Source organism: Lynx canadensis, chromosome B3 (assembly GCF_007474595.2).
Source record: "Lynx canadensis isolate LIC74 chromosome B3, mLynCan4.pri.v2, whole genome shotgun sequence".
In the NCBI taxonomy this organism is placed as follows: domain Eukaryota; kingdom Metazoa; phylum Chordata; class Mammalia; order Carnivora; family Felidae; genus Lynx; species Lynx canadensis.
Genome location: NC_044308.2, coordinates 99,689,674 through 99,716,900, shown reverse-complemented (window position 1 = coordinate 99,716,900; position 27,227 = coordinate 99,689,674).

Sequence of the window (27,227 nt, the reverse complement as noted above, 5' to 3'; positions counted from 1 at the left end):
AAACATAATCATCTCAATTCTCTAGTTCATCCACGCTGGGCTTGGCCTTCACCAACAAGCATGTGAACTAGCTGGTACAAAGTGAGGAACCTGGTTAGTAAGTCTGGATGACTATATTAAATCTTTGGAAAATCTATAAGGATCTTCAGTCATCCTAGGAAAATCTTTGACTATGGCTCATAGTTTGACCTTAGTCCAGGGGACATAGGACATTAGGGACATAACATTAGAATCCTCAGAGAATTTAATTTTTTCAAGTTAATTATTTATTTTGAGAGAGTGAGCATGTATGGGGGAGAGGCAGAGAGATAGAGGGAGAGAGAGGATCCCAAGCAGGCCCCATTCTTAGCACAGAGCTCGAGCTCACAACCATGAGATAACAGCCTGAGCCAATATCAAGAGTGAGATGCTTGGTGCACCAGGTAGCTCAGTCAGTTAAGTGTCTGACTTGGGTTCAGGTCATGATCTCAGGGTTTATGAGTTTGAGTCCCACAACGGGCTTTGGATCCTTTGTCTCCTCCCTCTGCTCCTCTCCTGCTTGCACTCACTCTCTCAAAAATAAATACAAATGTTTTAAAAAAGAAAGAAAATTAAAAAAAAAGAGTTGGATGCTTAACCAACTGAGCCACCCAGGCTCCCCAAAAAGAATCTGACTTTGAAAGAGAAGGTTCTAATGTGTTTGAAGGAGGAGGGAGCAGGGAAAGGTTCCAAGAAAAAGAAAAGTTCAATGAGAGAATTAGAATGAGGAATTGGACAGTGTAAAGGAGGGGGAGATGATGACAAAGGGAATGGGAGAAGGGAGAAAGGCCTGGAAAGCTTTTTGTATTTCTTTTCATTGTTTGTGTGCCTTGGTTCATTTAGAAGTGATACTTTGTAAAGACCTGATTTTAGAGTCCTGAATACTCTTGGAAGCCTCAAGATATTAAAATAGGCGTCCCATTCAGCGTGTTTCATTTTAGAGTCATGGTCTTCTAACTTGGTTCTAAGAAAAGCAAGTTTGAAGAGATCAAAATCCCCCATAATGACTATTGGAGTTCTAGATTATTTCTTAAGTTGGTCCAATTAGTTAAAAATGTGCATGAGAAGGGACTGTAATTTTTAAATGTAAAACCAGCCAGGGTCCCAGAAGGAGGGACCTGTCATCCTGACAAATTTTAACAGATTGGGGTACCATTACTCAAAACCAGAGGTTCTGGGGTGCTTGAGTGGCTCATTCAGTTAAGCATCAGACTCTAGATTTCAGCTCAGGTCATGATCTCCCAGATCATGAGTTCAAGCCCTACATCAGGGCTTGGGATTCTCTCCTTCCCTCCCTTGCTCTCTGCCCCCCTCCTGCTAGTGGGCTCTCTCTCTCTCTCTCTCTCTCTCTCTCTCTCTCTCTCTCTCTTTCTCTCAAAGTAAATAAACTTAAGGGAAAAAACCCCAGAGGTTCAGAAAACAAGTGTACACCAGAAAGGGCAATGCTTTCCTAAAAATGAGAACAACAAAAATCAGATCCTTAGTAAGGTCAGACCAAAAGTCAACCAAATGGAAGGAGCTCGGATCTAAGAGGAGACTCACCAAACAAAGAGGAAAGAGATGACCCACAGAAGCAGAGAGAGAGCACAGGAGTTCATGTGAGTACCTCACACAGTTCTGGGGTTGTTATTCCCTTAGGGGTTTATCTCCTTCGGGTACCTTTGTGGTTGCCATGTAGTGTTGACTTTAAAAACAGAAAAGCCAGAGCACCTGGGTGGCTCAGAATGAAGATACAGGCTTGCTTTTTTTATAGGGGAAAAAAGCTGAGCAGCGCTGTTTTGCTGCATTCTCATTGGCTGAGCTGTTGCTGGGCAAGGAGAGAGTCTTCCTTCTTCCTGCTGCTCTCTGTAAAGTAAGCTTCTTCCTGTCGAATGTGAGGTATGCCCCTTAAGGCACGTAGTCGTGCATGAGAGCTCCCCCTTCAGGGCTTCCTGACTCCATCTTTAATGGAGTTAAGCTACACAGTTATACAGTTACACAGTTATACAGATTAAGTCAAATTATACACATCCATATGAAATTGCCTGGTTTATATTCCATTTTAAATAATTTTTACAAGATTTTCTTTTTTAAAGTGTTGATGATTGAAGACATTACCTTACAGATTTAGTTATATATGGTATTTGCTACTCATTGCAAATATATGTAACTCTAAAAAGATAAGTAGATGAGATTTTATTTTTTTATTTTATTTTTTTATTTTTTTTCAACGTTTATTTATTTTTGGGACAGAGAGAGACAGAGCATGAACGGGGGAGGGGCAGAGAGAGAGGGAGACACAGAATCGGAAACAGGCTCCAGGCTCTGAGCCATCAGCCCAGAGCCCGACGCGGGGCTCGAACTCCCGGACCGCGAGATCGTGACCTGGCTGAAGTCGGACGCTTAACCGACTGCGCCACCCAGGCGCCCCAGATGAGATTTTAATAAACATTTAATGAAAGGGAAGATAAAGCTAAATCAATAATAAAGGACATAGAGGAAAAGGCAGAAAAGCTTAAAAAGGAAATAATTAAATGATCAATAAACAACAAAACAGAACGAGAAAGTTTAAGTGGTAAAAAATGTCTAAACCAATAAGAAAAAAATCGAAGTGAGGTTTGTCTCAGGTATGAAATTCACTACATCAGTTTGGGTGTACAAAAAAGGGGAATGGTGCTTTTCCTTATATCACTATAGGCTCAATTCAGGCTTTGCTAGTGGTAGAACCAATTCACTTTCATTCACTACCTTCTGTTTTAAAACATAACCACTTTTGTCTAATGACTGTTCATTTGGCATTCTCCCTCTCCTTCCTTTCCTTGCCTACTCCCAGGGAGTGGCCTGAGACTCCAGGGACTGGAATGGTATCCTGACATTGGACTGGGGATGGGACACCTGTGGGTGGGCCTACCTCTGCCCTCACTGGTCTCTGCCCTTTGGGCTCAGCCATGTGCTACATCTGCTCAACTCCCTTGTGTGTATCTTCTTCAGCTCCACCATGCCTTGTAGTCAGCAAATCCACACATGTTGCTTCTTCTTTGTCCCAATTGTGAAAGCTCTTCCATCTGTGGCCTTCTCTCAACCTACCTCTCTGTCCTTCTTCAGGGAAAATGACAATTCCATAGGCTTTTCTGTGCCACTTGGGCACGCATGGGCCTTTATGGGGCTGCTGTCAGGTCTGCTTATCCAGACACTGTCCTCAGTATTGCTAATTCTTTGACTTGAATCAGGCTGGACTTGGGGCTTCTCTAGGGTCCTTCTCAGTTTCCTCAGGCCACATCTTGGAAGGAGGTACAAAACTCCTCTGTTCTGGAGCCTCCCAAACTCATCAGAAAGGTTTCATCAACCCTAAAACATTGGGGCTCAGCCTACAGAGGAAGCAGCCTGTCTCCAGACTCTTGTCAGAAATTGTGCATCTCAGCTCATGTCCTTTTCACACGTCGATCTTCAGCCACAAGTTGAACTCTCATCTTCTTTTGGGAAGGGAAATAGCTCCTCTTGGGAGGAAAAACACAGCTCTGGACCCCCCAAATTAAAACACAAATAAGGTACTTCTGGTTCTTGACAAGTAGCAGTTTAGCTTAGGTGCTGGTCTCCTCCAAACCTATTCCTGGGGGCATCTCAGGGAGGAGGAAAGTGTATGGAGCTAAAAAAAAAAAAAAAAGTAAATAAAATATTAAATGAATAAAGTAAAAACAAATGAATAAAATAGTAAACGAATAGAAAATGAATACATGAATAAAGTAAGGGAAAATTTGAGTGAAACCCTTTATGGGAAGTTATAAGGGTATGTGGGGGATAAGAACAGAAAGCCTGGTTGGATATAGGCTGACATCTGACCCTTGAATATTTCTCCTCTCCTTGTGTTCCTTGAAACCCAGGGGAGCAGAACAAGGGAGAAAGCTTTAAATAGAACAGTCTTGGGGTAGAACACTAAGTGGGGGTTCCTGAGCAATTGCCTGGTGAAGAGAAAAATCAGAATGGTAATTCCTATCTATGGCACCATAGGCTCTGATACCTACCCTTAAACCCACCTCTTACTTACCTGTAAACCCTGCCTCTTAAACCTACCAGGAGGGCACAAACTAAGGCATCAGCCCCTCTCATGGACCACGTTGCTAATCATGGCAGCTATGAAGACGACTGTAAGTTGTCTACTAATATTCATTTTCAATTTTTCCTAAGAAATATGATCCATTTTTAGCTGGACACGTGATTACCCAGAATAAAAACTATGTTTCTCGGGATTCTTTGTAGATAATTGTGTCCATATGACACAGAATATTTTTTAACAACTAGATGCTAATACATTTGAAACTCATAAAAGTGAATTTCTTGGAAAAATAAAAAATAATAATATTGTCACAAAAAGATAATTTAAGGGTTGCCTGGGTGGCTCAGTTGATTGAACAATTGACTCTTGATTTCGGCTTAGGTCATGACCTTGTGGTTCATGGGTTGGAGCCCTGAGTCAGGCTCTGTGCTGACAGTGGGGGGGAGTCTGCTTAGGATTCTCCTTCTCCCTCTCTCTCTGCCCCTGCCCTGCTCATGCTCACTCACACTCTTTCTCTCTCTCAAAATAGATACATGAACTTAAAAAAAAAAAAAAAAGATAGCTTGAACAGGCTAATAATCACTAAAGAAATTAAAATGGTAATCATGAGAGATCTTTTCCAATCACCCTAAAAAATGTAGGTTCAGAGAGAATTATAGATGAATTCCACTAAGCTTTCAGAGAATAGATAATACTTGTTTAATAATGCAAGTTGTTTCAAAAAAGAAAGGAGAAAAAGATACCTGAACTCTTTTTCTTTTCATGAGGTTAGTCTAACCTTGTTTCCAAAATTGAATAAGGAAAGGAAAAGGAAAGAAGTTATAAGCCCATTTTCACTTTATTAACAAAGACATAATATCATAAGTAAACTATTAGTTAATCAAATCTAATAGTACTTTAAAATATATTATTATCAAGTAGTTTCAGGAATGTAAGGACATTCTAAAATCTGAGAAATCTATTAATGTAACTCATTGCTTCAATGGAATAAAAGAGAAAAATTACATGACTGTTTCAATAGATGTAGAAAGAGGATTTGATAAGTTCAACACTAAAATAATTAAAAAATAAACTCTAAGGAAACTAGGAGTAGATGAGAGCTACCCTAATCTCATGAAGTCCATACACCAAAAACTAATGGTAATCAATTTTCTAAGTGGAGAAAAGTTGGACACATTCCTTTTTTAGATCAAGAAACGAAAAGGGGTGTGAGGATTATCACATTACTGTTATTTTATTGTCATAATAATAGATGTTCTGGCCATTACAGTAAGTCAATCAGTCAATTCATTAATTGATCAAATGAAATATGTAAGAATTACACTGTCATTAATGGTATATTAAACAATTCTGTACAAAGAGAATCCACGAGAATTGACTGATATGTTATTGGAATTAATAGTGGAATTCATCAAGGTTATTTGATAAAATATTCTTGCGCAAAAATCAGTTACATTCCTTTATACCGTTAAGTTAGGTCTATGTAATTTTTTCCTTTTATTTTTAATTGAAGTATAGTTGATATATAATATGACATTAGTTTCAGGTGTGCAACAGTGATTTGACACTTATATACATTACAAAATGCTCACCACAATAAGTATAGTAATCTTCTGTTACTATACAAAGTTATTACAATATTACTGACTATATTCCCTATACTATACTTTCCATCCCTGTGACTTGTTTATTTTATCAACTTAAATTTAAACAAAAATTTTTTTTTAATTTTTTTTTTCAACGTTTATTTATTTTTTTGGGACAGAGAGAGACAGAGCATGAACGGGGGAGGGGCAGAGAGAGAGGGAGACACAGAATCGGAAACAGGCTCCAGGCTCTGAGCCATCAGCCCAGAGCCCGACGCGGGGCTCGAACTCACGGACCGCGAGATCGTGACCTGGCTGAAGTCTGACGCTTAACCGACTGCGCCACCCAGGCGCCCCTAAACAAAAATTTTTTGATGTTTATTTATTTTGAGAGAGAGAGAGAGAGAGAGGCAGATCTCAAGAGGGAGACACAGAATCCGAAGCTGACTCCGAGCTGTCAACACAGAGCCTGAAGTGGGGCTTGCACTAACAAACTGTGAGATCATGACCCGAGCTAAAGTTGGACACTTAACTGACTGAGCCACCCAGGCACCCCTATCAACGTAAATATTCTTTAAAAATTTTTTTAATGTTTATTTATTTTTGAGAGAGAGAGAGAGAAACAGAGCACGAGCAGGGGAGGGGCAGAGAGAGAGGGAGACACAGAATCGGAAGCAGGCTCCAGGCCCTGAGTTGTCAGCACAGAGCCCAACATGGGACTTGAACCCACAAGCCTTCGAGCTGTGAGATCATGACCTGAGCCGAAGTTGGCCGCCTAACCGACTGAGCCACACAGGTGGCCCAATCCACGTAAAGTTTTAAAATAAAATCTCATTTTTTTAAGGGCAATAAGAAACCTAAAATGTCAAGGAGCAAATATAACTGAATATGTCCAAGATCTGTGAAGTGTTTTGACATTTCATCAAAAGGTATTAAAGAAGACCTAAGTAGATGGAAATATCTATACCTTTTGTGGCTAGGTAGACTCAATATAAAAGGGTTGATCTTTGCCAAATTAATCCATAATGTTAATATAAATCTTGGATTTATGAATGTTAATACAATAAAAATTCCATTTTTTGTGGAACCAAATAAGCTGACTTTGATTTGGTACAAAAGAGCAAAGGGCCAAGGAGAGTCAAGAAAAAATTTTAAAGATGATTAAGCAGGGAGACCTGCCTTATCAGATATCAATATTTATGATGAAGTTAGGTGATGTAGATGCAGAAATAGACACATGGAATAATGGGGCAGCTTAGAGAGCTGACGAACAGGTCTATGGACCTAAGGAAACTTTGTAAATAAATAAAAGGGATGGTAATACAGATGAGCAGATAGACTATGTGCAAAAAGGCCCTGGGGAAAATCGTGAGCCATATGGAAGAAAAATACAACTAGAGCACCACATTTCACCATACACAAATATGACTTAAGCTAATTTCGACCTGGATGTCCAAAGCAAAATTCTAACACTTTTGGGGAAAACTTTAAGAGAAGTTCTTTATATCAGGGCACAAAAATATTTTTTAGGTAAGACAAAAGAAGTTTAACCACAAGGAAAAGATTGGAAATTTTGACTAGATTAAAACAATCTGTATTACAAAAGATGACATGGAGGAAATAAGCCACAGACTGGGTGAAGGTATTTACAGTGCAAGTGATAGACAAAGGGTTGGTATTTAATAAGTAAAGGATTCCCGAAAAGACAAAAGTAACATATAACACAATATAGAAATGATGAAGGGTATAGACAGGCAATTCGTAGAAAACTTTAAAAGGGGTTTAACCTTAAGAGCAATGAAGGAAATGCAAATGAAAACCACAGTGAGGTTCCATTTCACACCTAGCATATTAATAAAAATTTTAAAGTTTGACTTCTCTAGCAGGTGGGAACAATATGGGTTAACACTGCTGGGGGGCAGGGGTGGGGAGTAGATATTAGAATCACCTCTTAGAGCAATTTGGCAAAATGTAGCAAAGTTGGGAATGTGTATTCCCTATAAGGCTACAGTTCTGCCTCAAGGTGTATACCCCAGAAGCTTGTACAGGTTCACAAGAAGGCATGCACAGAACACTCACGGCTGCATTATTTGTAATGGCAAATAACTGGCAATCTCATTGATGTCTGTGAACAGAATAACAGATAAATAAGTTGTGTGTCTTCACACTCATTCTTTGGCCATGTTATCTAGAGTTTAACCCTCTGTATCTTTGTTTCTTTACCTAATGATGAGGATCACAATAGTACCTATCTGAGTAGAACAGACTTTTTAGTGTAAAATGAGTCTGTATTGTAAAATACTTAGAACAGTGTCAAGCTCAAAATAAAATCGATTAATAGCAGCAGAAAAGTGGGCGGAAGTGGCAGGGACCACAGTTCCCAGGGAAGAAAGCAGAATTTCATCAAGAAGATCCAGGCTGAAACTGGGAAAATGACAGGCTCTAAAGGGCAAAGTAACACTGACCAATGTCAAGGAAAAACAGGGTTGAAGGCTGAAAAGCAGAAAGAAATTAATTTGTTTAAAATCAAAGCTGTTGACAATGAGTTTGGGCTGGAGTTCCCCCTCGAATGACTTTGGGAAGTTTATTTATAGACAGGGCATCTGGAAGGAATTGCTTTTTTTTTAATTTAGTTTTTTTAATGTTTATTTATTTTGGGGAGAGATAGAGTGTGAGTGAGAGAGGGGCAGAGAAGGAACGGGAGACACAGAATCTGAAGCAGGCTGCAGGCACTGAGCTGTCAGCACAGAGCCCCATGGGGGCTCAAACTCCTAAACAAGGAGATCATGACCTGAGCTGAAGTTGTAGGCTCAACTGCTCAACGGACTGAGCCACCCAGGTGCCCCTGGAAGGAATTGCTTCTTAAAGAACCAAATCCTTTGTCTTTCTATCTGGAAATTGAGATCCATCCCTTCTCCCCATTTCTGTTCATCTCCTTTTTCTCCTCTCTTTTCTCTGGCTTTTTTTTTGGGGGGGGGGGTGGGTTGCAAGTGAGCAACGAGCAAAGAGAGAAAGAGAATCCTAGGACAGGCAGAGAGAGAGAAAGAGAGAGAAATGGGGCTTGTCTTCACCTGAACTGGGGTTCATCCGAAGCAGGACTCCAACTCAGGAACCATGAGATCATGATCTGAGCCAAAGTTAGATGCTTAATGGCTGAGCCACCCAGGCACACCTGTCTTTTTTTTTTTTTTCAGTTGGATAAAACTTTATATATGTTCTGCCACTCAGAATGGACATATTTTATCATATTTGCTTCAAATATTTTTAATCAAAAAGAATTACACATGCAAAAAAAGAATTACAAAATTATCCCTCTCCTCAGTCCCATTCATCTCCTTCTCTGCCCAAGCACATCTACTATCATGAATTTGGTGTAGATCCTTTTAACCACACTTTTAAAAATTTTGTTACTATACATATATTTGACCATAAACAATATAATGTATTGTTTTGTGTGTTTTAAAAATAGAGTAAATATGTCATACCGTGAAAATTGTGGGGCAACTTGCTTTTGTCACTTTTGTCATCAAGTTTGACCCTTTTAACTGTGTATTATTCCATCATATAGTATGCCACATTTTATTTATTCATTCTCTCCTTGATATATGTTGTGTTTTCCAACCTTTTGCCATTATGAGCAATGCCCCAGTGAACATCTTGATATTCAGTTATTCTTTAGCAATGAAACAATAGCTTCTAGAGCAAAAGAAATAATAAACTATAATTCTGATCTTTTTGTGGATTTTATGGTAAAGGACTAAGATGCCTCCAAAATTATATTGTGTATGAGTTAGATGTGCCCAGGTTCTACTGGTTTGTTGGTCCTAGTAAGATCTCTATCTTGGCAGAATTCTCTAGTGTGTAAGAATGCAAGCTTGAGATCCAAACTGCCTAGGTTTAAATCTTGTCTCACCTTCCAATTAACTGAGGCTCATTGGTTAGTCAGAAAACTCTTTCCCCTTCTAGTTTCAGCTAAAGAGTGGACTCAGGTTGGTTTTTGTTGACCATCAGTACCTTTGAACATTTTCACAATATTTAGGCTGGGAAGTCCCCCATGTGAGGACCTATTTCCCCCTACAGAAGCTGGGTCATAGCCATGTGACCTGAGATCCATCGATCAGATACCAGAGCTTGAATCTGGAGGTGTTCATTCTGGCAAGGTTGGGGGAGTCTGTATCCTGTTTTCAGAGGGGGTACTCAGGCCTATTGTCTAACATCAGTAGTCTTGGTGATGTGAGCTGCATTTAGCACAGGACGGCAGCATCAGTGGTGAGCTCTGCAGTGTGATTTGGGGCACAGTTCCTGGTGAGGTTGCCTCCAAACCCTGTTTCTCTGGCTATCAAAGAAACTTAAAATTCTTTAATAAATTATTTTTTTATTTAAACTGATCAGAGTTACTTTCAGATTTTTGAAATTAAGACTCCTTTCTAAAAAGAAGGTAGATTCCACAGAAGACTGTCTTTGGTCTTCCCATTTTATTATGCAAGGATGCAGTGGCACTTTTCTTTTCTTCTCAGGATGCATTGGCATCAGGGGCGAGCTAGAAGAGTATAAGTCCAAATTCATGTGGCCCCTAGATACCTTGTTTGTCTAACATTCATGTCTGGCAGTGTTCACCAGGTTAAATTGTCCTTCTTATTAAACATGCACACACACACACACACACACACACACACACACACATCTATTTTCTCTTCTGTGATTTGGCTTCTGTGGCCCTTTCCAATCCCAATCAACTACACCAAGTGCATCTATATATTATTTGAATTCCAATACTCTAATTGCAGAGAGAGATTAGATTCTCTTGCAGTAGGGCTTCTAGGCTCCAGAGAAATTAGAGGAGGGGGTTAGATTCCTGTTAAACCCTATTTGAGTATCTAATGACCATTAAGGAGTCTTTCATTAAAGGTCACCATGAATCGCTTCTCAGCCTTTTGGCTAAGATCAAGTGTAAAGGTCACCATGACCATGAAATCTAGAACTACCCAAGTCTTCTTTTGACCATAGCTTCCCCTCCTTGTGGTCTCTAAAGGAAGTATATATACAAGGAAAAATAGCAACAAAAGGAAAGTCACAATTTAATTTTTGTATGTCTTAGACTCTAGTCTCTATTTTAGAGAATTCTGGTAAGGTAGGCTTTGTGGAGCCCTCCTTTTATATAAACTGTTAGGCAATATGGCCTCAGACCAAAGGTGTGAGTTATTCCATTCTTCCACCCGTTACTTCCTTCTCCACCATCCCCCATAACAACCTTGGGCATCTTGGAGACTGATCCAACACCCACCTACCAGCAACTGACTAGATGACACCACAGAGAGAATGGCATTCACATACTTCCCCACAGCATGGAGCTGAGCAAGGCCACACTGGGGCCTAGACCTGGCCCAGCCATGTGGAAAAATGGAGCAGAAAGAGATAAGTTGATTTCCTTCCATGTGGGAACAGATTCTGACTTAGGACTCCAGCCAAGATGAAAAAGAAGTTGAAAGAAAGCCATACCCTATATGGGTGTTTAAACCTTGTGACCATACCCATTAGAAAACTAGGTCAAGGGGCTCCTGGCTGGTTCAATCAGAAGAGAATGTGACTCTTGATCTCAGGGTCATGAGTTTGAGCCCCATGTTGGGAGTAGAGAATACTTTAAATAAATAAATAAACTTTATAGAAAAAAAAAAGAAAGAAGAAAACCAGGTCAAAACAGTGAGCTGACAGTTGACCAAACCAGATCAATATTCATTCTCCCCAGGGTGCTAGAAAAAAGGGAGAGGAGCTGGGAGAAGAGGAGCTTTGTGAACTTCTTCTGCCCAGGCCAGACACACACAGAGGTGTTAGCAATTCCCAGATGCTTGGGTTTGAGTCCCAGCTTCTTCTCAACTTAGGATACCTATTGTAATGGTAGAGTTTAAATCTCTCACCCACACTAGCCCAGAAATCTTCAGGACAGAGAAAATAGAATATGCTTTTAAATACATTAAGAGAAAAGGTAAAGAATATCAGGAGTTTATGTTTTAGTTAAATTCTATTTATTTAAGGGAGTGGGAAGTCAGTGAACAACTCTCTCCTTTCTACATATAACATGTTTACAATTATAAATCACTAACCATAAAATCACATTAAGATAGTTAAAATCAGTCTTAAAACATTAAAAAAAATTTTAATGTTTATTTATTTTTGAGAGAGAGAGAGAGAGAGACAGAGTGTGAGCTGGGGAAGGGGCAGGAAGAGGGAGACACAGAATCTGAAGCAGCCTCCAGGCTCTGAGCTGTCGGCACAGAGCCCAATGTGGGGCTTGAACCCATGAACTGTGAGATCATGACCTGAATTGAAGTTGGACGCTTAACTGACTGAGCCACCCAGGTGCCCCTTAAAACATTTTTTAAAATGACCCCTTCATGTCATCCCAGGATCATGTTTTCAAGACTTGGAACTGTTCTTACTAGCTAGGTTTTTCAAGTCCCCTAGGATTTAGACCACGAGATTCAAAATTATAACTAATGACCTGGTAGTAATTTATAACCCTGTGGCTAGAATAATTAAGTTGCCAATCTCTAGATTCGCAGTGGTATAAATTCTTGGATGTTACAATAATCTTAAAATAATTTTAAAATAATAAAGAATAATTTTTGTTTATCTAACATTTACTAACACCTGTGGTTCTTGTTTTTCAGAATGTCAGAATTTTCCTTATGTTTGTTTTGTGGGGTTTTGCAGTTTTTTAAAAATAGATTTAATTTTTAGAGCAATTTTAGGGCACAGAAAAATCAAGCGGAATTTCCTCACCTCTACACATGCACAGCCTCCCCCACTGTCAACATCCCCCACCAGAGTGATGCATTTGTCTTTGTTTTTCTGCTTCTCAACATTATGAACCAATAAGGTTTGATCTTTTAAAGACTTTGCCATCTAGCTGGAACATCTTCATCAACTAGATGGCAACTTTCATTGATAGCCTTCATGTTATTTTCCTATATTAATTGAAGACTTCTTGTACTGAATGAATATCTTTTAACTCAGCCTATTATAGCCCACCCGACTCTTGTAGGGAGGCAGTTGGAGAAAGTCAGAAACCCCAGACTAGGATTTCCCAAAAGGTAGGGAGTGGACAAAAGAAGGATGTGGTAACCATAAGGCAGAGTTTGAGCCACTACCTCCTCTACCAAAAAAATGCTTTGCGGGGGGGGGGGGGGGGGGAATACTAGTGTCATATGATTTTTCTGATAAAAGAGTCTTATGGTCAATTAAGTTTGTGAAAAACTGCATACCATCTACCTCTCTTGGAGACTTTTAATGCATAGTAAAGGGTTTGAGAAATCATCAAGTAGAAGAACCTTGTTTAATTTTCTCTAACCCAGCACAATCTAAATTTACTTGACTATAGGGGGCACTTTTTCTCAAATAATCCTATTCCATTAACATTTTATAGAATTTGTGCTCCATAAAAATCATTTGGGAAAGTACTGATCAGTATTTGGCATGAAGTTATCCAAGATGAAGCAAAAGGAAATATAGTCTGGGAAAAGGAGCCTAAAGAGATGATGAGGTGGAAGTCACAGGAAAGGGATAATCCATAGAGTCTAGTAAGGACTCTAATATTCCCAGCAGCCAAATGAGATAAGTATTACTGTTGCACAAATTTTGAAGATGAGAAAATAGAGGCTCCAAGAGGTTGAGTAAGTTTCCCAGGGTCACACAGCTGGTTAATGGTGGAGCTGAGCTTCAAGGTCAGATGTGATCCCACAGGCTGTGCTCTCTCCACTGTGTCATGCTCTCTTCCAAGTCCTGGTGATTTTGTCTTCTACATATCTTTCCAAAATTTCCTATTCTTTCCATCCTCCCACTGGAATACCAGCAGATGATGAGTCAAGTTTTGGGGCATTTTGAATTGTGATCACAGGAAACAAGCTTCATTTCTTCCCTCCATGCTATCACACATATCCCTTCCCCCTGCCTCTAAATACTCCCACACCACTTTCCTGACCTCCTTCTCTGCCTCCAGCTCTTCTCCATATGGTGAACTCATCATAATCATCATATATGTACACACACATTATGTATACACATGGAAAATACATATATATTTCGCCATGCATACAAGGTATATATGTTATATATCTTTTTACAGGCATACATATATAAAACATACACATTATTAACCTGTGGTATAATTATTTGAACAATTCTCCCCTACCCATTGCATTTTCCTACCAAAAGTCATAATTCTTGTCTTAGGAATTTATGGTTAGCTGCCAGGGGGAAAAATGTAGTGGTTGTAAATTGAAGATAATGGCTTTGAGTGGGGCTTCTAAACTCTTAACTAGAATTTTGTTTGGTTATTTTGCCACTACTTTAGACTCCATTTTTACAGTCCTGAAACTTTAGTAAAATTTTATTAGCCTTCTGGGAGGGCATGGGTTAATTAGAAATGTGGACAAGGAGGAACTAGTCAATGTAATTTATTTAGATTTTCAAAAGGCTTTTATAGCAAATACTTTATTAAAAAGATAATCATAGGGGCGCCTGGGTGGCGCAGTCGGTTAAAGCGGCCGACTTCAGCCAGGTCACGAACTCGCGGTCCGTGAGTTCGAGCCCCGCGTCAGGCTCTGGGCTGATGGCTCGGAGCCTGGAGCCTGTTTCCGATTCTGTGTCTCCCTCTCTCTCTGCCCCTCCCCCGTTCATGCTCTGTCTCTCTCTGTCCCAAAAATAAATAAAAACGTTGAAAAAAAAATTTTTAAAAAGATAATCATAAAATGGTGGAAATATTTTGTTAGGAAGCGAATGTTGGCTTAAAAATAAGCTCCAGTAGTGCATGGATATTTTTAACATAGATAGCTGTAAAAATTTTAATAACATCTGTTTCCTGAGCTACATGAATGTCTTAAAGTACATTCAGTAATGAAAATAATGTTATGTCCAGAATATGCCTACAAGTTTTAATTAAAAATAAGGGTACTTTCAGGGCATGGGAGATCTGGGGACTGACCTTTGCTCCAAAATCTCATCCTATACAGAGCAAAATATTTTAATATCATTACCATTGTTAATACTGAGCAAATCTACAAGTGACCTTGATCCATTATTACCAGGTCTTAGAATTAAATCTTATCTTTACTTCCTTTACCGATGCTTTCTCTTCCATCAGTCTCCTGTTTATTTATTTTCCCCTATTTATGTGTTGAGTTTTTTAAAAATCTTTTAAAATATTTGAAAAAAAACCTAAATAAATCTGTATAGTATATCCTAAGATAATTTAGGGATGAATTTAAATATTTCCATTTCTCCATGTTAGCATCAGTTTATATGTTGTCATTAGCAAAGTTTTGTTGGTTTCTTTTTGTGATATATGAATATTCATAAATGGGCATGAGAGTATAGTCAGTGGGCCGTCCAGTTAGCAAAGTGGTCTTAAATAAAGAGCAATACCTTTTATATAGTAATAAGACTCTGATTTATATTAACTCACAGGACCAGAAATAGGAAAGGATAATTTGGTGAAAATATCTTTCTGGTAGGTGTATGACTAGATGAAGAAAAAGCACCATCACTATACAGCAACTGGATACTCACAACTCAAGTGCCCCACCAGCTCTCTGGGGGCAGAAGACATCATCTGTGCTTTCACAAAACTTATGATTTATTTGGGAAGACAGAACTAGCACATAACACAAGGGAATTGTGCAAGGGGTTATGCAATTCAGGGTTAACCCCGTTAATATACAGAACTGTCCTGACACAAAATTTTGACATTTGCTTAGCCTTATTTCTCTCAAGTCCTTATTTCTCTGCTCCTTTCCTCCTTCCTGGGTCTTCCTCTCTAATTTCCCAGACACCCAGAATTTACTCTCCCATTGTGTTCTCACCACATCTGAGCTCAAGTACCTATGTATCAAATTCAAGATGCCATCAATTATGAAGTATACCATAATTCTTTGTACCCCTGTGAAAACTTGACGCCAAAGAAATTATATCACAGTGCTTTATTATCATTTGAAAATGGAAATCATTTAGAATTATGCTTAGTTTTTTTACACACAGTACTTTTTTGCATATGGGAAAAGGAAAATAAAGCTAATTAAATGGTTAAATCCTTAAGTTTTTCCCAAACCTTCACAACTTCCAAACTTCCAATAAAATAATATTATTAAAATGATTTGTATTGAGTTTCAAACAACTGGTCTTAGATTCCATTTCATTTTAAACTAACACAATTCTTGTTCAACTTTCACTCAACACACCTACATATTTATTGAACATCACTACATATCCTGTCCTACAAAGAATCAGAGAAGCGCATACAAATAAAGAGGGTAAGATTTGAAATGGCCACTGTAGGATGGATGAAATTACACATTTTGGGGTGGGATGCAAGAGATGGAAAAGGTGGTAAAGTTGAAAAAATAAACCTGTGATGTTTGATTATTCAGTTGCAAATGAGATATTACAAGAATCAGATTTAGATCAGAAACAGAAAATTCACTCAAGAATAAGTAAAATCAAAAACATGGGAACTCAGTGTTACCCATTAAAACTACCTATTAATACCAAAAAATCCAAACTGTAGTAAAGCTCCTAACCACAGCTAATAGAAGAAAGAATAAAAGAATAGAAGCTAGAAGGTAGAGTATTCTACAGGTATGTGAAAATGGTATCATTTAGTATCAAGTACAAAAGTAAGATACAAAATTACATGTACAGTGTTACTACAACAATAAAAAAATATATTTGCTTGAAACCCAAATTGCATAAAGAATTTAGGTAGGAATATGTATGCTTCTCCCTTGTAGATTTTCTCTAATACTATTCTTATATCCTCTTTTTTTTTTTCTTTTTTTACTCCTGACTTGGTTGGTTTTGATGACATCAGCCATGATTCTTATTATAATTCCCTATGTGAAATGTATCTTTTTCCCTGGTTGTTTTAAAGATTTTCTCTTATCATTGGTTTTCCTACAGTGTAATTACAATATGGCTTGGAGTGGTTTTCTTTGTTATTATCCTTAGTGTTCATCAAATATCTTTGACCTGTGTGTTGATATTTTCCCTCAAATTTGGCATTTCTCCAACTATTTTTTTCCTCCCATGCTTCCTAGAACACCCAACAACACATATGCTACATCACTAAGTATTGTTCCAAAGGTCACTGAACTCTTGTTCATTTTTTAAAATCAATAAACCATTTATAGAGCAGTTTTAGGTTTCCTGAAAAACTGAATGGAAAGGACAGAGCGTTCCCATAAACCCCCCCTCATTCATTCATACAGCTTCAAGTATTATTAATATCTTGCATTACTATTTTGCACATTTGTCAGGGCAGCTTTGATGGTAGTGGGTGGGGGCGGGGAGAGAGGGGCTGGATCCAGATAATCCAGCTTGCAGCAGATTGAAGAGTGAATGGGACTTGAGGAAGCGAAGACAGGCATAGATAAAGTTTTCAGGAGGCTTGACTCTGAACGGAAGGAGAAGGTGATAAAGTAAAATGTAGGTCTATTTTTTTTTAAGATGAGAAAGTCAAAGCACATATTTAATGCTGATAGGAAACACCAGCAGAACAGACATGTTAAAGACACAGAAGCAAAGTGCTGATGTCTGAAGGAAAGCTCCTGAGGAGGCAGGACGGAATGGAAATAGAAAAGATGTGAAAAATTTAGCTTTATAGAAGCAAATGCCTCTTCCAGGCTGGTGAAAGGGCGAACACTGCTACAGATGTGAAGATTTGGTTGTTGGGGCTCACCGACTTGGGGTACATTCCATTTGATGGCATACAGCAGAAGCTGAGTTCATTTACTGAGAATAACTGGGGGTGGGGGGGTGACAGGGATTTTAGAAGAGTTGGTGCTGAGGTTCAAAATAGGTTTTGTGGAGAACAGGAGAAAGAGCTAAGAGGCTCTAAAAAGTCTCTAAGAAGGAAGTAGCGTTGAAGCCCCGGCAAAGGTTAGAGACAGACATTCTACCGATGCACCAATCTGTGCAATGGGATGATTTTCTTTAGCCACACTCAAGATACTGGCTGCTTGTTATTCTTGTGTCTACAAGATACATGTTTTTAAAAGGTTAAAAGAAATGAGAATTTGTTGTTTATTATTGTGCTCTGTTGGTTTGGTGGTCTTCAGATTAGATAACTACCTTTTGGGAGTCTGAGGAGGGAAGTTCCTGATTTCAATGACTGGTCTAACTAGGGAATTCTCCATACTCTTTGGATTCAAAGATGCTCTAATGATTTAGCTTCGATTAGTACCAAATGCTTTAATTATTTTTTTAAAATTTTTTTTTAACGTTTATTTATTTTTGAGACAGGGAGAGACAGCATGAACGGGGGAGGGTCAGAAAGAGAGGGAGACACAGAATCTGAAACAGGCTCCAGGCTCTGAGCTCGAACTCACAGACCGCGAGATCATGACCTGAGCCGAAGTTGGATGCTTAACCGACTGAGCCACCCAGGAGCCCCCCCAATGCCTTAATTAATTCTATTTTCTCTCATCCTGCTCCATAGCATCTTGATCTATAAATACTGGTCTTGAATATTAATATTCTTACTACTACCAGGCGGCTTTCAACAAGATTTGGTTACTGGATCTTCCCTACAACAACCAAGGTCAAGGGGTCATGATGTAGAGCAGCCTTGAGGGGACATGCTGGACTTTTATGCCAGTGGGATCAATCTCAGAGCAATTGGATGTGTTCCCAGTAGCTCAAGCTCTATTAGTCCCTAAATCAGTCTCAATTATGCTTTTCTCTGGGCAGTGACAATCAGGAGATTAGCCTTTACCATGTAAGGATTTTTAAGTATATATGTACATACATACTGATGTCAGTGATGAGAAGGATGATTCATTAACTGTTCCCAAATGGTGAGGCCAATCAAAATCTGCTCTAATCCCAAACCTCAGAAGCTTCCCAATAACTTCAGAATTAGTGGTCCTATGGAGATGTAGCCAGCATTGTTTATTTTCCACTGGAGTCAAAGGAAAAAAAAAAACATTATTCCCAGGAAAGGGCTTTATGATATCAAAACAAATTATTGAAGCAATGGCTAATCATTTTTCACTAGAATAATATCTATGGCATCTACAAAATATAAATGTCAGTAAAAAGAGTAATCTAGATATGTAATAATTATGTTTTCCCCATTATTATTGGAAAAAATACCTTCTAAATTCTGATTTATTTCGAGAGACCCTTGCCTAATTATCCCTTTCTAGATTGGAAACTCCCTTCATATTGGCAATAAAATGAATTATTTTCTCCTTTCTTTTGGAACATAAATGAGATAAGAAAATTGTGATCATTGATTTTTTTCCTAAGTAAGCCACACACAGATTTCTGCATACCTTTCCCAGAAGAAAAATCATACATATTGCACTGAAGAGAGAAAACTGAATGCTTAGGAAATACCTATAAGATGTATTGCTTTTTCCCAATTTAAGATACTTTAGACAGAGACAGGGGAAGAGGGCGACATAGGAGGATGCTGGGCTCACCTCATCCTGCTGATCACTTAGATTCCACCCACATCGGCCTAAATAACCCAGAAAACTGCTGGAAGACTAGCAGAATGGACTCTCTGGAGCCAAGCTTAGACAAGAGGCCCATGGAAGAGGGTAGGAAGGGCAGTGAGGTGGTGTGGGCTACACGGACTGGTGGGAGGGAGCTGGGGTAGTGAAGGGCCAGCCCACTGGGCAAGGCAGAGTCCCTGAAGTCTGGCTTGCAAAAGCAAAGGGGCTGGACTGTGTGAGTTCTGACACCCAGTGGGACTTAACATCTGGAATGTTAATAGTCAACAGCTCTGCTCTCGGAGGGCAGGAAGGGGGACAGGACGCCGGGAGAGAGAGTTGTTGAGCCCCGGAAGGACAGAGCTCAGCTCTGCAGGGAAACAAAGGTGCTGGGAAGCGCCATCTCCCTCTCCCATCCCCCAGCCAAAATTCCAAAGGGAAACAGTTCCCATCACCACACTTGCTTGCACTGGGAAAATGTCCAACTCTGTGCTTCTGTGCATCCATCACTCCGATGGGCCTGCCTCCCTCCTGGTGCTGCAGGGCCCCCCAATAGGGGACCACCCACAGCAAAGCTAGCTAAGCCTGCCCCTCCTGCCCCTGTGCTCCTTGAGGATCCACCCTGGCTAATACGCCAGATCCCATCAAAGCAGCACCACAAGCCTGGTAGTGTGTAAGTAGCCCAGACAGGGGCCACACCACTCCACAGTGAGTCCTGCCCCTGGGAGGGGGGAAGATAAAGTTCACACCAGTCTGACTGTGCCCCAAGGTGGGCTGGGGGGCAGACATCAGGTCTGACTGCAGCCCCGCCCACCAACACAAGTTACTCTGGACAGCACAGGGGAAGTGCCCTGCAGTACCGTGCCACTCCAGGGACCATCCAAATGACGAAACAGAAGACTTCTCCTCAAAGAAACTCCAGAAGTAACAAAAGCTCATGAATTGATCAAAACCAATTTAGGCAATATAACGGAACAAGAATTTAGAATATAGTCATAAAAATCGCTTGGCTTGAAAAAAGCATAGAGGATAGCAGGGAATCTATTGCTACAGAGATCAAGTGACTAAGAAATAGTTACAAGTAACTAAAAAATGCTATAAATGAGGTGCAAAATAAAATGGAGGCGGCCATAGCACGGATTGAATAGGAAGAGGAAAAATAGGGGAATTAAAAGATAAAATTATGGAAGAAGAGGAAGCTGAGAAAAAGTGAGATAAAAAAAGCCAGGAGTATGAGGGAGAATTAGAGAACTAAGTGATGCAATCAAAAAACAACATCCATATCATAGGAATTCCAGAAGAGGAAGAGAGAGAGAAAGGGGCTGAAGGTATACTTGAACAAATCATAGCTGAAACTTCCCTGATCTGAGGAACGAAAAAGGCATTGAAAATCCAAGAGGCCAGAGAACTCCCTTCACACGTAACTTGAATTGGTCTTCTGCACGACATATCATAGTGAAACTGGCAAAATACAAGGATAAAGAGAAAATTCTGAAAGCAGGCTAGGGATAAACGGGCCTTAACATGTAAAGGTAGAGACATAAGGGTAGTAGCAGACCTATCTACTGAATATTGGCAGGCCAGAAAGGAATGGCAGGAAATCTTCAATGTGATGAACAGAAAAAAATAAGCAGCCAGGAATCCTTTATACAGCAGTCTGTCATTCAGAATTGAAAGAGAGATAAGGTTTTCCCAAACAAACAAAAATATGAAGGAATTCATCACCACTAAACCAGCCCTACAAGAGATCCTAACGGGGACTCTGTGAGTGAAATGTTGCAAGGACCACAAAGTACCAGAGACATCACCACAAGCATGAAACCTACAGATATCACAATGACTCTAAACCCGTATCTTTCAGTAATAACACTGAATGTAAATGGACTAAATGCTCCAAACCAAAAGACATAGGGTATCAGAATGGATAAAACACAAGACCCATCTATTTGCTGTCTACAAGAGACTCACTTTAGACCTGACAACACCTTCAGATTGAAAGTGAGAGGATGGAGAACTACCTATCATGCTACTGGAAGTCGAAAGAAAGCTGGAGTAGCCATATTTATATCAGGACAAACTAGACTTAAATTAAAGGCTTGTAACAAGAGATGAAGAAGGGCATTATATAATGATCACAGGGTCTATCCATCAGGAAGAGCTAACAATTATAAATGTCCTATGTGGCTGAATATGGAAGCCCTCAATATATAGACAATTAATGGGGCACCTGGGTGGCTCAGTTGGTATAGCTGTCCGACTTCAGCTCAGGTCATGATCTCGTGGTCCGTGGGGTTCGAGCCCCGTGGCGGGCTCTGTGCTGACAGCTTAGAGCCTAGAGCCTGTTTCAGATTCTGTGTCTCCCTGTTTCCTCTGACCCTCCCCTGTTCAATGCTCCTCTCTCTGTCTCAAAAAATAAATAAATGTTAAAAAAATTTTTAAAAATAAAACAATCACAAACATAAGCAATCTTATTGATAAGAATGTGGTAACTTCAGGGGACTCTAATACCCCACTTACAACAATGGATACATCATATAGACACAGAATCAATAAAGAAACAAGGGCCCTGAATAATACATTGGACCAGATGGATGTACAGATATATTTAGAACTCTGCATCCCAAAGCAACAGAATATACTTTCTTCTCGAGTGCACATGAACATTCTCCAAGATAGATCACATACTGGGTCACAAAACAGCCCTTCATAAGTATACAAGAATTGAGATCATACCATGCACACTTTCAGACCACAATGCTATGAAGCTTGAAATTAACCATAGGAAAAAGTCTGGAAACTTCCAAAAGCATGGAGATTAAAGAACACCCTACTAAAGAATGAATGGGTCTACCAGGCAATTAGAGAGAAATTAAACAATATATGGAAACAAATGAAAATGAACATACAACAATCCAAACACTTGGGGATGCAGCAAAGGCAGTCCTGAGAGGAAAATACATTGCAATCCAGTTCTATCTCAAGAAACAAGAAAAAATCCCAAATACAAAATCTAACAGCACACCTAAAGGAAATAGAAGCAGAACAGAAAAGACACCCCAAAACCAGAAGAAGAAGAGAAATAATAAAGATCAGAGCAGAAATAAACAATATAGAATCCGAAAAAAAACAGTAGAGCAGATCAATGAAACCAAGAGTTGGTTTTTTGAAAAAATAAACAAAATGGATAAACCTCTAGCCAGGCTTCCTCAAAAGAAAAGAGAGAGGACCCAAATAGATAAAATCATGAATGAAAATGGAATTATTACAACCAATCCTTCAGAAATACAAGCAATTATCAGGGAATACTATGAAAAAATTATATGCCAAAAAACTGGACAACCTGGAAAGAAATGGACAAATTCCTAAACAGTCACACACTTCCAAACCTCAAACAGGAAGAAATAGAAAATTTGAACAGACCCATACCAGCAAAGAAATGGAATCAGTTATCAAAAATCTCCCACAAATAAGAGTCCTGGACCAGATGGCTTCCCAGGGGAATTCTACCAGACATTTAAAAGGAGAGTTAATACCTATCTTCTCAAGCTCTTCCAAAAAATAGAAAGGGAAGGAAAACTTCCAGACTCATTCTATGTAGCCAGCATTACTTTGATTCCGAAACCAGACAAGATCCAGCAAAACAAGAGAACTACAGGCCAATATCCCTGATGAATATGGATGCAAAAATTCTTAACAAGATACTAGCAAATCGAATTCACAGCTTATAAAAAGAGTTATTCACCATAATTAAAGGGGATTCATTCCTGGGCTGCAGGGCTGGTTCAACATTTGCAAATCAATCATGTGATACATCACATTAATAAAAGAAAAGATAAGAACCAAATGATCCTGTCAATAGATGCAGAAAAAGCATTTGACAAAATTCAGCATCCTTTCTTAAGGAAGGACTTCCTCAAGGAAGTCGGCATAGAAGGAACATACTTAAACATCATAAAAGCCATTTATGAAAAGCCAACAGCTAATATCATCCTCAATGGGAAGAAACTGAGAGCTTTCCCACTGACATCAGAAACACGACAGGGATGTCCACTCTCACCACTGTTGTTTGACATAATGTTGGAAGTCCTAGCATCAGCAATCAGACAACAAAATGAAATTAGAGGCATCATAATTGGCAAAGAAGAAGTCAAACTTTCACTTTTCGCAGATGACATGATACTCTACATAGAAACCCCGATAAAGACTCCACCAAACGTCTACTAGAACTGATACATGAATTCAGCAAAGTTGCAGGGTACAAATCAATGTACAGAAATTGGTTGCATTTTTATACACCAATAATGAAGCAACACAAAGAGAGATAAAGAAACTGATCCCATTCACAACTGCACCAACAACCATAAAATACCTAGGATAAACCTAACCAAAGATGTAAAAGATCTGTATGCTGAGAACTATAGAAAGCTTATGAAGGAAATTGAAGAAGACACAAAGAAATGGAAAAACATTCCAAGCTCAAGGATTAGAAGAATAAATATTGTTAAAATGTCAATACTACCCAAAGCAATCTACACATTCAATGCAATCCCAATCAAAATTACACCAGCATTCTTCTCAAAGCTAGAACAAGCAATCCTAAAATTTGTAGGGAACCACAAAAGACCCCAAACAGCCAAAGTAATCTTGAAGAAGAAAACCAAAGTGGAAGGCATCACAATCCCAGACTTTAGCCTCTACTACAAAGCTATAATCATTAAGATGGTATGGTATGGGCACAAAAACAGACACATAGACCAATGGAATAGAATAGAGAACCCAGAATTGGACCCACAAATGTATGGCCAGCTAATCTTTGACAAAAGCAGCAAAGAGTATCCAATGGAAAAAAGACAGTCTGTTTAACAAATGGGTATGGACAGCAACATGCAGAAGAATGAACTAGACCACTTTCTTACACTATACACGAAAGTAAACTCAAAATGAATAAAGGACCTGAATGTGAGACTGGAACCATCAAAAACCCTAGAGGAGAAAGCAGAAAAAAAAACCTCTTGACCTCAGCCGCAGTAATTTCTTACTCGGCACATCTCCACGGGCAAGGGAATTAAAAGCAAAAATGAACTATTGGGACCTCATCAAGATAAAAAGCTTCTTCTGCACTGCAAAGGAAACAATCAACAAAGCTAAAAGGAACCGATGGAACGGGAAAAGATTATTTGCAAATGACATATCGGATAAAGGGCTAGTATCCAAAACCTATAAAGAACTTACCAAACTCCCACACCTGAAAACAAATAATCCGGTGAAGAAATGGGTAGAAGACCATGACTAGACACTTTTCCAAAGAGGACATCCCAGATGGCCAACAGACACATGAAAGATGCTCAACATCGCTCCTCATCAGGGAAATACAATTCAAAACCACACGGAGAATACCACCTCACGACAGTCAGAGTGGCTAAAATGAACAAATCAGGAGACTATAGATGCTGGAGATGATGTGGAGAAAACGGAACCCCTCTTGCACTGTTGGTGGGAATGCAAACTTGTGCAGCCGCTCTGGAAAACAGTGTGGAGGCTCCTCAAAAAATTATGGGGCGCCTGGGTGGCACAGTCGGTTAAGCGTCCGACTTCAGCCAGGTCACGATCTCGCGATCCGTGAGTTCGAGGCCCCGCGTCAGGCTCTGGGCTGATGGCTCCGAGCCTGGAGCCTGTTTCCGATTCTGTGTCTCCCTCTCTCTCTGCCCCTCCCGCGTTCATGCTCTGTCTCTCTCTGTCCCAAAAATAAATAAACGTTGAAAAAAAAATTAAAAAAAAAAATTAAAATAGATCTACCCTATGACCCTGCAATAGCACTGCTAGGAATTTACCCAAGGGATACAGGAGTGCTGATGCACAGGGGCACCTGTACCCCAATGTTTATAGCAGCACTTTCAACAATAGCCAAATTATTGAAAGAACCTAAATATCCATAAACTGTTGAAATGGATAAGAAATTGTGGTTTATATACACAATGGAATGCTACTTGGCAATGAGAAAGAATGAAATATGGCCTTTGTAGCAACGTGGATGGAACTGGAGATGTGTGATGCTAAGTGAAATAAGTCATACAGAGAAAGACAAGATACATATGTTTCACTCTTATGTGGATCCTGAGAAACTTAACAGAAGACCATGGGGGAGGAGAAGGGGGAAAAAAGTTACAGAGAGGAAGGAGGCAAACCACAAGAGACTCTTAAAACTGAGAACAACGAGGATTGATGGGGGGTGTGAGGAAGGGGAAACTGGGTGATGGGCATTGAGGAGGGCACCTGTTGGGATGAGCACTGCATGTGGTATGAAAACCAATTTGACAATACATTTCATATTATGAAAAAAAAGATACTTTAGAGAAAGCCTACCCATTGATTTGGTCTCAAATGAACTGATGAAGTTATGATCAGATGTGGCCATGGGAAGAAACAGAAAATGTAAGAAGCCCTCCCCACTTGGTATCACTCTTGGAGTTTGTATTGTAGGCAGCCATCTGTGCTTATCCTTCTTTCCAGACAGTCAAATATTCATCTTGCTAGCAGTGACCTGCAGTTAGCATGGTCTTAGGTAGAGATAAAAAGCAGTAAGGAAACCCTTTGATTTGTCTCTTGGTATCCTGAAACTCTCACCTCAATACTTCTATAAAAGTGGTTTTTTTCTGACTGTGGTCCCTAACCAGCAGCAGCATCACCTGCAAACTTGTTAGAGATGCCAATTCTCAGCACCACCCCTGACCTACTAAATCAGGAAGTTTGGGAATAGGGCCCAGTTTCCTGTGGATTTTTAATTTTTATTTATTTATTTTTTAAAATTTACATCCAAGTTTTTAGCATATAGTGCAACAATGATATGAGGAGTAGATTCCTTAATACCCCTTACCCATTTAGCCCATCCCCCCTCCCACAACCCCTCCAGTAACCCTCTGTTGTTCTCCATATTTAAGAGTCTCTTATGTTTTGCCCCCCTCCCTGTTTTTATATTCTTTTTGCTTCCCTTCCCTTATATTCATCTGTTTAGTCTCTTAAAGTCCTCATATGAGTGAAGTCATATGTCTTTCTCTGACTGACTGATTTTGCTTAGCATAATAGCCTCTAGTTCCATCCACATAGTTGTAAATGGCAAGATTGCATTCTTTTTGATTGCCAAGTAATACTCCATTGTATATATATACTGCATCTTCTTTATCCATTCATCCATTGATGGACATTTGGGCTCTTTCCATACTTTGGCTATTGTTGATAGCACTGCTATAAACATGGGGGTGCATGTGCCCCTTTGAAACACCACCCCTGTATCCCTTGTATAAATGCCTAGTAGTGCAATCGGTAGGTCATAGGGTAGTTCTATTTTTTATTTTTTTGAGGAACCTCCATACTGTTTTCCAGAGTGGCTCCACTAGTTTACATTCCCACCAGCAGTGCAAAAGAGATCCTCTTTCTCTACATCCTTGCCAACATATGTTGTTGTCTGTTGTTAATGTCAGCCATTCTGACATGTGTGAGGTGGCATCTCATTGTGGTTTTGATTTGTATTTCCCTGATGATGAGTGACATTGAGCATTGTTTCATGTGTTGGTTGGCCATCTGGATGTCTTCTTTGGAGAAGTGTCTATTCATGTCTTTTGCCCATTCCTTCACTGGATTATTTGTTTTTTGGGTGTTGAGTTTGATAAGTTCTTTATAGATTTTGGATACTAACCCTACATCAATCTTTATAGATTTTGGATACTAACCCTTCAACTATCTTCTCCCATTCCGTCAGCTGCCTTTTAGTTTTGTTGATTGTTTCCTTCGCTGTGCAGAAGCTTTTAATTTTGATGAGGTCCCAGTAGTTCATTTTTGTTTTTGTTTCCCTTGCCTCCAGAGACGTGTTGAGTAAGAAGTTGCTGTGGCCAAGGTCAAAGAGGTTTTTGCCTGTTTTCTCCTTGAGGATTTTGATAGCATCCTGTCTGACATTGAGGTCTTTCATCCATTTTGAGTTTATTTTTGTATATGGTGTAAGAAAGTGGTCCAGGTTCATTCTTCTGCATGTCGCTGTCCAGTTTTCCCAGCACCACTTGCTGAAGAGACTGTCTTTATTCCATTGGATAGTCTTTCCTGCTTTATTGA